Here is a 13,410-nt window from a genome sequence, read left to right on the forward strand (position 1 = left end):
AACATTAAATTCCCATATCAATAAATAAATAAAATTCAATTTTCATCCAATTACTCTTTGTCATTACCTAAATAACCATTTTAAATATTATTACTACCATTTGATTCATATTCATATATCAAAAATATAGCGAATAACGGCCTAACATGAGCAATAACGGATAATAACAGCCGCTAAGTCGAAACATACTATCTTAAGTCCGCTACTTTGTAGCGGGAGTGTACCTACCGCTATAGCGGCCACTATTACGGCGATAGGAATGATGTAGACATGGACCACCAACCTCCCCCCGGAGCCGCGCAGCCACGGCCCACAGGCCATGGGCAGCCATCAGAATTCAGAAGCGACCAGAGGCCAGAACGTACAAAGCAAACTTCTTCTAAAACCCTTGTACTATCAAAAAAATAAAAAATCTTCTTCCAAAAGAAAAAGGAAGAAAGAAAAGCGAAAGAGCGATCGCCAGAGGCTGCATCTGAGCGTGAAGCTCCAAAAAGCAGATAGCCCTCCTCGTCACGCCAAGCGCCCAACCCCGCGGCGGTTCGACCACGGTTCAGTCCTCCCGGGAGCCACCGCAGCCACCGCAATCGCCGTTGACCGGGTGAAGGCGCCAACGCCAACCCACGCCGATGGCTTCCGCCACCTCCCTCGCCGCCGCTTCCGCGCACCACCACACCCGCCACTCCGCCCCCTTCCCCGCTCACGCGTACCCGCAGCAACCCCGCCAGTGCGCCCGCCTCCCCCCCTCTCCTCGCCCCCGCCTTGTCCTCCGGGCGTCCGCCTCTGCCTCCGCCTTGCCGGCGCCCGACCACGCGGCGGAGGAGCTGGAGCGGTGCCTCGCCGCTGCGCCCGCTACGGCGCCGCCGGAGATGAAGGGCGGGAGGCGGCGGGGCGGCGCGTTCGGGGCCGTCACGCTCGAGAACGCCCCGCTCGACCTCGCCAAGCGGCTCAAGAAGGCTCATCCGGAGGTACGTGCTGGAGTACTCATGTAGCTATGTGTCCTGTGTCCTTATCTTATCTAGTTTTTCTTCTTTTCATTTCTGTTGGAATATTGAATTAGATATAGCTTAGGCATAGTAATTTTCACATCCACTTCAATGTGAGCATATGGGTCAATTGTTATTGGTTTATTTTTCTTGCGTGGAATGAAATACATTGCTGATGCCATTGTTGATTCGGTTGATCCGTTGTGGCTAGACATGACCGGTCATTTTGCAATTTATACCCCTGTTTGAGTTGAATTAGCTAGTATCTACATTGTGGTCATCAGTTCTTCTATTTCTCAATGGCAACATATTTTCTATATAAAGGAGGACGACCATGGGTTGTATTAGTTCTGCTTCTGCAAGAGTTGTTTGTGGAGTGCCATGGATTCTGCAGCTATGTTATGCAATAGCTGTTTGTGGGGTGTCATGGATTCTGCAGCTATGTGCTGTACTGAATGCTGCATCCGCCATTTTAGACTATTAGTCCCACCACTTGACTGACACTTTTTTGATTGTCAATGCCAGAGTGGCCACAGCGTGTCATCCCTGACAATTATGGCTGCAACATAAAATAAATTATAAGAAGCCAACTGATGGCGTTGTGAAATATAGCAACTAGAGCTGTTCACATCTTATTTTTATGGCTGTAGATTGGATATCATATAGCAATGCTTGAAACTAGTATTACCTCTGTTCGTTTTTAGTGGGCATATTAGGATTTGAAATAAAAAGTCTTTGGACTTGGTGGTGTACTTTAACCACCAATTTAACTTATAATATAGTTAATGACACGCAAAGTACAACAACTTGCATGATCGGTGCATCTAGCTCATACTTCTTCTAAAATGCGCAGATAGGTCATAGAATATGTTTAAGTGGTACGCTTGAGGTCAAAAGTGGACTACATGGCCATGTTAACTTGACTGTCATCCATGTCTGCTCTAACTTGATGAGCTCTTTGCAAAAGATGCCTCCTCCCCTCTGATTAACCAGCTACCCTTTTTGCCAACATTCTGTTATCCGCTCAGCATCGATTGTTTCAGCACGCAAGGTGAAGGAAACTGTTACTCCTTGAGGAGATTGTTCGTCTTTGCACCGGCATGACAGAAACCTAGGACTGCGCGTGTTTGAAGAATGACGCGAGTGGCCACGATGATGAACTCTGTTGCTACTTGCAGTGACAGAGAGGCATAGAACTTTGGTATACGTTGGCACTGAACACAGATCATGGTTTGCCTTAGTTAACTCAAGCTGGAAAATAAGAATGATAGGAGACAAAGAAAATATAGCCAATGCTCTGATATCATTTAACAATTTGGATAATAGATGGTGTATAGTCTGTATTGAGAGATCTCTTAATATGTGCATTGCGGTCTTCTTTTGCAATTTGTCCTAACCATTGTTTATGTGTAGTCCCATTTCAGTTTGACCTATGAGCCCTAAAAGAAGTACCAATTGAACAATTACTCAAACCTTTCACCGTAATGAGCGAAAAGCTATGGTCATTGCAGATTAAAACATGCCCAGGACTCACCGTAGAAGGTCATGCAATGCCCATGATGCTTGACGCACAGGAGTCATCCGTGCCGCCACCATGGATGGCGTGCAATCATGTACTTATCTAGGTCATCGTTGTGACTTTGTTACTTGCATCTTAACCTAAGTGCGACGGCTATTCCTCACACAATCTCCTCAAGGAGGGCGGCTTCCTTCATCGTACCCACCAAAATAGTGTTGTCATACTGAATGGATTGCAAAATGCCACTTCGAGTTACATTGGCCATGAAGTCTGCTTTTGATATCTAGCGCACCATTTAACATAATCTATGATCTGTTTGAGCATTTTGTAGGGAAAGTATGACCTGTTTGCACCCACCGTGCAAATTGTACTTGGCATGACATTTACTCAAATATGAATATGTCCATATAACTTTTATAGTAAAATGCAGTGGCAGTACATGAACTTTGCAGCTGAACTCTCAAAGTGCACATTGGAGTCCCTAAACATGCTAATCAGTCCATGTGCCGATGTGGACTTGACATGCGGGGCCCACATATCATCTCTCCCTCCCTTCCCCTCTATCTCCTTCCTCCCTGCTAGCTCCCGCGGCAAGCCTCAAGTGGCGTAGGGATGGACTCGAGCGACGTCGACGCGGCTCCGAGCGCGCGGGGGGGGGGGGGGGGGGCACGGCAAGCCTCGGGACGGCCCCAAGCGGCGTGGTTAGGGGCGGCCCTGATGATGCGGCGGGCCCCTACTGCTGCCGTTGCCTGGATGAGCCGTTGAACCGCCCAACTTAAACTGGTTTAAGTGCGCCTAATCGCTGTCAGAACAGCAATTATCCGAAACGCACTTAAAACAGTATAAGTCCGGTAGTCCGTCGAGTGTCTCTAGGACTCCTCAACATCCACGACGTGATCCATAGCCATACATCAGGATCACTTCCACGATGGGAAGGTATCAACAAATATTACATTTTTACATACATATCGAGGTGCGAATTATTACAAACCATGGTTTGAAACAAACTTAACAATGCAGATCAGAGCAATTCTAAGAGTTTAAAACATAAATTAGTCCAGGTGAAAGTTAAACAACTGAGTTTTATTTCTAGGGTATTATGAGACTCATAGAAATACCCTTAGTTTTTCGGGGCTTCTCCCTCGGCGGACTCCTGCTGAGGTTCTGAAATAGCAACGAAGGATTCCCTTGAATACGGGGTACTCAGCAAGACTAACCCGACTAACCAATATAAATAGTTTTTCCAAAACTGAATGATAGCTGTTTAGTGTACTGGCTGACTCACATTTTGCAGAAAAGAGCTTACTATAAGTGAAACCTTAGTTTTATGTTTTATTTCAGATTGAGTTTGTTACCTGACCAGTCTAGATGGCGAAAGAAAAAAAAATTAGCAACCAGTTGGAACTAAGTCATACAACATATTTAATTTCGGAAAAATATTGCATTCAACTGGATTACACTACGATGCTTAACGGTGATCAAGTGCATTCATAACCGAGAATTGCGGTGATCCGGATCAATTTACATCCTGCAGGAGATACCCGACCACCAGCTATGTACAACTGTCCAGGTTGCACATAATGACCTTTCGATTAGCCACACCCAAAGATTGGGAATATAACTACCGAACCCAGGGACGCACCCCCACATGGGACCCCACGTCTGGCCTGATCTCCATGTGAGTTTCTAGCTACGCCCCTGCCATTCTCCAGCACGTCAAGCACGGGTACGAAATATTCCCTATCAGAGAGCCAACTAACCTACCGGGCTTTACTGGTCCCATACCCAGTAAGCAACTAGGTAAAACTCACTTGATCAAAGGTTAAGACAACGATCGGGCCTTAACCAAATTAACTTAGCAGACAGAACTACCATTTCTAGCTTCTGTCTGCATTTCCAATTTCCAGGCTATTTTTCCTTGACTAACATGTATGACCAAGATTTACCTTAGAGCTAAGCAAAGTATCTAAGCATTGCTAAGCATAGGATAGTTACTAATTAGTGAACAAGTGGCAAAGATGTCCTCTAAACAAGGTAGGATCATGCACAAGAGTAGGTTTCAATAAACTCCTAGACTTAATGCATTCATAAAGAAAATAACCAATAATTGAACACATGAAATAATAACCCCAAAGTAGGTAGGCATAGATGCACCGGGGCTTGCCTTAATCTGTAAAAAGGTTAGTGTTGTTTGACGGTCCGGCTTCACAGGGGATCAACTCAACAATCTCCTCAAATTCCGAAGGTTTTTCAGATAATTCCAAGAATTCCCCTTCTGGAGCTTCAATGTCTACGATTTAGTACATGCAGGGGTTAGAGATGTAAATTTTTGAACACATGACTATACAACTTTCCTTCATGAGAAAGTTGCAAGCGAACAAGTGACTATACAACCTATCATCATGATAAAGTTGCAAGCCAACACTAAACTACCTATAAAGATTAACTCACCATTTTTAATCTCTTTACTAACCTACCTTAGGCCCTTTGCTTTTATTTTTAGAAAGCATTATAAATATTTTCTAATCTCAAAACTTAATTCCTATAGTTTAATAATAATTTGTGAGTAAGAAAACATTATTCAAAATTTTATGCATTTAATAAAGGTTAAGCATTTATTTAAATACCTTGATCAAAAGGCATTAAATAAATACCTAAATTTTATTATTTTTCCTAAGGTTTAAAAATTTTAATACATAAAGGGAAATAAAACAATCCTAACAAAATTGGTTTCACTATTTTGGGACATTTCTAGAATTTCTCGTGAATTAAATGGTGAAAACTGAATTTAAACTCTTTATCTACAAAAGGGAAAACCTATGATTATCCACAACCTCCGGTCAAACTTTTCTTACTACCCTCCTATCTACCCCCTCTCTCTCGCACTAGGCCCCTTGGACCAGCCCTTCTTTCCCCTTCTTTTCAACCCGCCAACCCACCCCCTTCTCTCTCTGTCATTTTCTCTCTCTGGCGCGTGGACCCTTGGCGCCAGGGGCCTTCTTCTTCCCTGTGCCCAAAAGAAGGGCGCGACAGGGGCTGGCGGGGCTCGACGGCCGGCGACGGGGCCGGGCCGGGGAGGCACCCCCAGGCCACGACGCACCCTTGGGCGGCGGCGGCCCCCCCGGGAGATGGCCTGAGCTGGCCTCTCCACGGCGACGGGCAGCTTGGCTGGCGGCCAGCCGTGGCCAAGCACGGCGACAGCACACACACGGCCCTCGACTCCTCCTAAGGCTCCCTAGAGACCCGTGGACTTACCCAAAACTTACCACACGAAGAAAGGATGGCGGCAAGGAGGAGCTCACCGTGAACAGGACGTTGGCGGCGGGCGGACGGAAACGGCGGTGATTAGGAGCTCGCCGGTGGGGAAACTGGAAAAACGGGGAGGCGCGGGTGTTGGCGAGGTGCTGGTGGGGATTTGGGTGGGAGGAATCGACGAGGAAGGCAGTGGAGCGGCGGAAATCGAGCGGCAACCGAAGCTCGGCCGTGCTCTGCTCGTGACGGTGAAAACAGAGCAGCATGGTAAACAGATAAACTCAACGGCGGGAGAGGTACGTATACAAAATTTTTACCGCATGCATGAGTGCCACCTCGGCTAGCTTGTAGGCTTGCGTGGGTGCAGACGTGGCCCAGCGCATCGCGCTGGCCGACGGGCGAGAGTGCCGGCGGTGACACGACTCTGCTTCCTGCTTGTTCCCCCCCTTCCTTCACTCCGAAGCATAGACCTCCCAAATCGGTCGAAATTTTATTTGTCCAAATTTATGAAGTTTGACTTTGAAAATCCTAATATGCCTACTAAAAATGAATGGAGAGGGTATTAAGGTAAAATCTAGCCGTTTTCTTGAAGGATATAAAAATTGGTTCTGTTACCTAGCATTTGAATTATGTGATCCCTTTTTTTTCTAGCAATGCTTTGAAATGTGAACAAAAGTTTGTGATGAACAAATATCTTGGCCATATCACTGCCATGTGAGATGTGGGAAGTTGATTATGGTATTTTAAGTAATCTAAACTTTCACTCAAAATACGTTTCCTGCAATGTACATGTATAGTGCACTGTGAATTGCGATGAGATCCGTGTGGCATTTTCAGTTTTCTCAGTTATTATCACATATTATGTGTTTGAGTGTTGGTTATAATCATTTTGTACTTGGATTCGTATAATGCACAAGTGTTTGCTTGTCCATACCCATTCTTACCTACGAAGTTCATAATATCCTAAAATCACGAGTAGCGAGTACATTATGACCTAAGTATGGATGGGTATTTCGTTCTCCTTGACCTTCATGATTCATTTGGTAGTATCACAAGTGGGAATTATTTAGTGTATCCTACATGATTCATTTGGTAGTATCACAAGTGGGAATTATTTAGTGTATCCTACGTTGCACTTTGCTATTCTGGGATTCCACTTTGGATATTAATTTGACAATTTTCTTTACAGTTTCGTACATTAAATATGGTACCATTAATTTTATTATTTATGTTGAGGAATTGGTTTACTAGTGCTTAAAGGAACATTTAAGCTTTTACAACCTTTTCTATTCATAATTTATTTCCTTGCAAAACGATATAGCTGGCAACTGCTGGTGGTGGTGGAGACATTGGGAAAAAAATTGGCCATGGTGGTGGCGATGGTGGGGATGATGATGGTGATGATGATGATTATTTTGATGATTTTGAAGATGGAGACGAAGAAGGTGGATTTTTCAAGAGACGAATTGTTATACAAGAGGTATAACACATACTAAAGCTCTTTCCTATGGTCAGCAACTCAGCATGGACATTGTACCTAAGCTGATGCTTTTCTGCGTCTGTGTACAGCTTTTTAATAGAGAGTTCATTGATGCTGTTCTTCAAGAGTGGTACAAATCAATGAGTAATCTGCCTGCTGGTTTGCGTCAAGCTTACGAGATGGTATGCATCTTTTTGTACTTTGTTTGTGATCTTATAGAGTTTAGACCTGATTGTGGACTGATGACCTGAACCTTCATTAGGGTTTGGTCAGCTCGGCCCAAATGGTTCAATATTTGTCAATATTTGGAAGACCTACAAAGGCTAGATATTTCTCTCGGGCTTTTCCAAGCTTTTTCTCAAGAGGGCTTGTTGGAAGGTAATTCCTCACTTATCAGTGTACTTATAGTTCTTCGTAGCTATATATTTGCTAAGCTATTTTTCTCCTCAGCTGTTAACCTTCCTCAGATGGTTTTCTCAGCATTATTGCTAGAGGAGCTACTATTTTCTCCTTTTCTTTTCTTCCTTTTCTTTTCTTTTATCAATTGTTAGCTGGATCGATACCTCTATTTTTTCCCAATTCTCATGTTGACCTAGTTTTGACAGTTCTCATCTCACCTACATAGACATAATTTTCCCTTCTTGGATACTACCATGCTATAGAGATGCTTTTCAGTGATGTAATGATCCGGAAGTACCAATAGTTGCTAATGAAGTTAATAATATCCATAGTTCATCATCAAATATGGTAGCTAAGTTTTTTTAATATTATTCTTTCAAATGTTCATATGATTGTTTACAAGCATATAGTATCTTAGGCCACAAGACAATATACCACATATCGCTAAGTTGTATCCTCTGTGTATATGCTGGCTGCCCTTGTTGTTATGGTTTGGTCTTCTAGAAATGCAAATGACATAATTTCTGGAATGTTTCTCCAGTAAAAATAACTATGACATCTGGATTTAGTTTAGTTGCTGTTGGGTAGATGATGAAAGTAAAAATAAATCTAACATCTGAAATATGTTTAGTGTCTTGTCAGTTATGGAGCAAGTTTCTGTTGGGTAGCTGAATGAAATTGGCATTTATGTGCGTTTAATGAGATGTAGCTAGTTCATGGAATCATTCATAGTGGATTCGTGCACTGAACTAGATCATTTCTCCCTGTTCATGTGATTACTACGTACACATGCAGCTCACACATTGTTCCTTTCTGAACATCTATAATTATTTAGTAAGCATCATAGTACTATATGAACAATATATTCTTTGCAAGTGGCTATGTTTTATTGAAGCACCCCTTCTGTTTACTGTACAACCTAACACTAACATGTTCCTTACTTTCTCTAAATTGCAGAATGCTTGCAGATCCATCTTTCTTGCATAAGATGACACTAGAATTTCTAGCTACCATTACTTCATCTGTTTGGTGGGAGATGGAGAACCGTAAGGAGAGGTATGCCATGCACTATCATTTCTTTTAGTGCTGCACACTGAATTTCTTGCACTTATAGTCTAATCCTACATATTTTTCTGGTGTTAGGTTTCAACAAGAATTGGATTTGGTGTTTGTCAATGTTTTTACTGCCACAATTTGCAATTTAGCTGTTTTCTGTTGTCTCGCACCTTGCCGGTCTTATACAATTCAGAGAGTTCCCAACAATATATTTGAAAAGAGCTATCCTATGAGACAGTTTGATCTTCTAAGGAGAACCCAATCCTTCTTTAGCAAGGCTGCTCAGCTTTGCTTAGGTGGGCTAGTCGTTGGCTCTATTCAGGTGGTCTATCTAAAGTCATTTCTGCTAGAAAAGAAAGGTTAGCTACTATGTGTGATTCATCACTATTTTCATTATATGCTCCACTTCCTTATCATAATTTTGACAAATCTTATTGTATGCAGGCTGTCGATACCAATTCCTTCTATCAGCACTAATGCTCTTAGTTATGGGGCTTTCTATGGGCTGTACGCGAATTTGCGGTATCAGATGTTATGTGGCTTTGATAGATCTATGCTACACCATTTTGATGTTCTTGGTGTTGCAATCTTCTTCAGCACAGCGATAAGGTATGTCTCTACAAAAGCACTTTTATCTGCAACCCTTGGTATGCGAGGACTAAATGTCAGTTATACTATTTGTAATGTGTTTTTTTATAGAACTCATTAGCTTGGATACATGATTCACCCTACAAACTACAACTATTTCATGGAAGCTTGATGCTCCTAAGTCGCAATGTGTTAATCTGAAAATACTTTAAAATTAGCCATGCTATTGCAACTGATTGCAAATCTGTAGGCTAATGAATATTCAAATTACAAACTATAATTATGAAATGAAAGCTTGATGCTCCTAAGTTGCAATGTGCTAATATGAAAATACTAGAAAATTAGCCATGCTATTGCAACTATTTTCAAATCTGCAGGCTGATGAATATTCAAATTGGGGAAGTATCAAGACGTGGCTGGATCGGTGAGGAAGCTGATCTGCTGCGGTCAGACAATTTATTGAGAGGCTATGGTGGTCTAGCAGAGCTTGCTGGGGAACAACAGTCAGGGTGGTTTCTATCCAATAATGCGATTTCATCTGGCCTTGGACTTCTAGGTATTAATCATGGTGATGCCCCTTCAAAACCTCGGAGAAAGAGAATTGTCCGAAAGGTCCCTGCTAAATGATTGCGGCCATTTTGATACATATGGTGGAACAGTTTTGGTTAAGTTCCTCCGTACCTTGTGTTCTGCAGTACCAATTTCTAAGAGTATGAGGCAGATACTAACTGGAAATCCAGCTGAGATTCAGATTTAGTTTGGATGTGTACACAACTTATTGTTATTTGAATAGGAGAGATTCATCTTGTACCATGTGTGAAGATAAATACAATGGATATTTGATAAACTAGAAAGATAAATGGAGAGGCCTCTCGATTTCGGTATAAACCAAAAGCCCTCTTATCACTTCCATGAGCACAGCATGTAGGAGAAATAACGCTCCTTTTTCTTTTTGTTACCGGTCAAAGGAAGGAACTCTTCTCTCCTCCACGATCACACTTCGTCACTCACTGCTGGAGAAAGAGAACAAGCGAGGGGTTAGGTTTTTGAGGTTGGGGACTACCAGGTTGATCTGTGTCCACTGCTTGGCTTATGGAGCCTTGGGTGGTCGTTAGGTTGCTGGGTGGCGAGGGTGTCGCTGGCTCGGGCATTGCTGGCGACCGGGATAGAGGATGCCGGACTGGATCGGGAGAGCGGCGTGAAGATGGGCGGTAGGTGGCCGTGGGTGTCGATGTTGCAGCGAAGTGGGCCACGGGCGGTGGGAGCAGCTGGTGGGGGTGCGGTAGTCCACGGTGGGGCGGGGTGGGTTTGGTGGCGGCGATTCTGGTGGCACCGCCGTCATCGGAGCTGAGAGGGCCAACGAGGTAGGGGAGAGAGAAGGTTGGTGGCTAGGTAGTTGTCGGCAGAGCTCACCGCCGCCATCGGAGCTGAGAGGGCCAACGGGTGAGGGGAGCGAGAAGGTTGGTGGCTAGGCGGGTGTCGGCGTAGCGAAAATCATTTAGCACTTTCTGCCTCGCACGTGCAGAGACGAGGTGAGATGCGACGGGAGATGAGGATGTAGTTGAGGTGCATCATATGGAGATGTATGTGTCTCGGGTTAGTGCTAAAGGGTCTAGGGTAATATTTAATTTAGAAAAATTCTACTTGATCTAGTAGGTTGTAGGCATTATTTAGAAATTAAATTGATTCGTAAAAAGTTCATTCCATATGATATATCGGGTTCTCAGATTCCATAAAAGGAGGATGTCCAGTTGTAAAATAGGTTTAAAATCTAGTAGTATTTTTCTTTTTCGAACTACGCAGGAGAGCTGTACTCATTTCATTAAGAAAGAAGAGAACAGTACAATGATCCTGGAAATGTTTAGATCGAGGTTAACACCACATACTCACGCACACACGCCCACCGGACTTGACACTAGTAGGAGCAGTAGACCTACGGGGTTTGAAACTCCCGCGGTCACACACCCACCAGATCTAGTAATGTTCTAACGGTAGTTGAACAAGTAGATCACACATATGACGTCTATCTATACCTACATATACTAATTAGTAATTACATACTCTTAAGAAATTTCCACGTTAATCGGAGAAAAAAAATTTCTAGCCACCTATCTGATAGAGCCAAACTTCGATGGCTTAGATTAAGAGAAGAAAATTTGCTCAAAATTACCCACGGTGTCATTGATTAGTTGGTACCAAAAATAATTACCAGGGAATATTATGGTAATGGTGGACCAACATTGGAGATAGTCCCATCCGTTGTCAACCAAACCAAAAGAGAAAAACGTGCAGAGAATCCACAGTCTGAGAAGTTGACGCCGTGTGCTTGTTACCTCGATCGAAACCGAGGGCTTATGTTGTCAGCCCCTCAACTCTGACGCCCTAGATGTTTATCTTAGCAGACCTCGTCACCGTCGAGTCGACGACCCATGCAGCATCTTCCTGGGGGGCTGCCTTGATGAGGACGACGACACCGGCACTGTGAACCGGCCTCAAGGTCTCGCGTCCGACAGCTAACGGTGTGAACCCTGGATACTTCGACGCTGATTGCCCACGCTTCCTGCCCTGAAGGGATCGACGCCGATGACCCACACAACCAACCCTGGAATCCTTTGATTATGTCAGCCAGCGCTGTTTTGATTCTCTACGTGTCACATGAATCCCCGTGCGTTCCTCAATTTTACTTGACAGTTAACGTCTGAAACATGTCATATGTTGTCTCTTTGGTTCATCTGCACAAGGTTGCCCCTTAATTAGCGGCTACAACTTTGTGTACGGTGTAGATGACATCATTGATTTTTGCAGGCCGGCCGTACTGACGATGATAAATCAATTATCTGGTGCCCTAAGAGCTCATCGACAACGTGGATCCAATGGCACTTAAATCTTCAGTGATGTAGGTTTGTAGTCGATTAAATTCTGTTCAGGAAAACTCATTAGTATTAGGATGTATAAGCCCACTATTCATGACGACACTGATTCTCTTGGTAAAAGCTACATAGAGGGCGAGTGGTTTTGTCGATTGCCCGTAGCAATGACGTCCGACGATGGTTTCGGCCTAGCTTTTTCTGGTTTCGCAGGTATTTTTTCCTGAACCTCTCGAGAGAGAAAACAGATATGTCATGACGACACTGATTCTCTTGGTAAAAGCTACATAGAGGGCGAGTGGTTTTGTCGATTGCCCGTAGCAATGACGTCCGACGATGGTTTCGGCCTAGCTTTTTCTGGTCTCGCAGGTATTTTTTTTCCTGAACCTCTCGAGAGAAAAAACAGATATGTCAACTATTGTCGGCTACCGAAGGGGTACCTAAAGTAGTGTTTTATATGTGGGACTCGCTGAGATTAGGAACTCGAAGGTGAACTCGAACACATGATTTAGATAGATTCGGACTGCTTATGTCGCATAATACCCTAAGTCCTGTGTGTTGGTTGTGTTGTATTGATTGAACTTGTTTGGAGGGGATCCCTACCTCACCTTATATTGCCGGGGACAGGGTTACAAGTCGGTTGTTTACAAGAATACTAGTCGGATTCGACTAGAGAGTCCTACTCTAATTGCTACGAGTAGTTTCCTAATCCTCGACTAGTTCTTGTCCTCCACGTAGACCACACCATCCTGCACCATAGTCTCCATGTTTGACACGTCTCAGTGTATAGCCCGGTATCTAAAAGTGTCCAAACCTTCTGGTGGGCCCACAGATGCATGGACGACAAGCCCCTGAGTACTTTTTAGTCAAATGTAGCAGTCCCAAGTACTTCTGTAGATGGCTATGACTAGTTTGTGGTGCTCTTTTGAGTACTCCATCGGATTGAGTCTTCGAATATACTTGAGTACTGCGATGTGGCTAGAATGTGCTCAAGCCTCATTTAACTTGGTCTTGAATCTTATATGGAAATGCGATGAAAATTGCATATGTAGTAGCTCCCGAGCCTTAGGTTGAATCGAAGAACTAGGCTGAGGGTCAATCTTGTGATTTCACATCTCTTTTATCTTAAAACCCAAAGAAAAAACTTTTTAGCCGATGGGCACCTGGCACACAGCCCTCTAGTCGTTACACAACTAGTTTGGGTATAAGGACCAACAGTAACCTTATCTCTTTCCGAAAAAGTTGGAAACTGTCAAGCGATAACTT

At 43.7% G+C, this 13,410-nt stretch overlaps 1 pseudogene; it reads left to right on the top strand.

Annotated features, from left to right (window-relative positions):
• The first annotated feature begins 462 nt into the window (after positions 1-462).
• On the top strand, positions 463-10,165 carry LOC101773613 (annotated as a pseudogene).
• Positions 10,166-13,410: the final 3,245 nt, after the last annotated feature.

Source organism: Setaria italica, chromosome VIII (assembly GCF_000263155.2).
Source record: "Setaria italica strain Yugu1 chromosome VIII, Setaria_italica_v2.0, whole genome shotgun sequence".
Taxonomy (NCBI): domain Eukaryota; kingdom Viridiplantae; phylum Streptophyta; class Magnoliopsida; order Poales; family Poaceae; genus Setaria; species Setaria italica.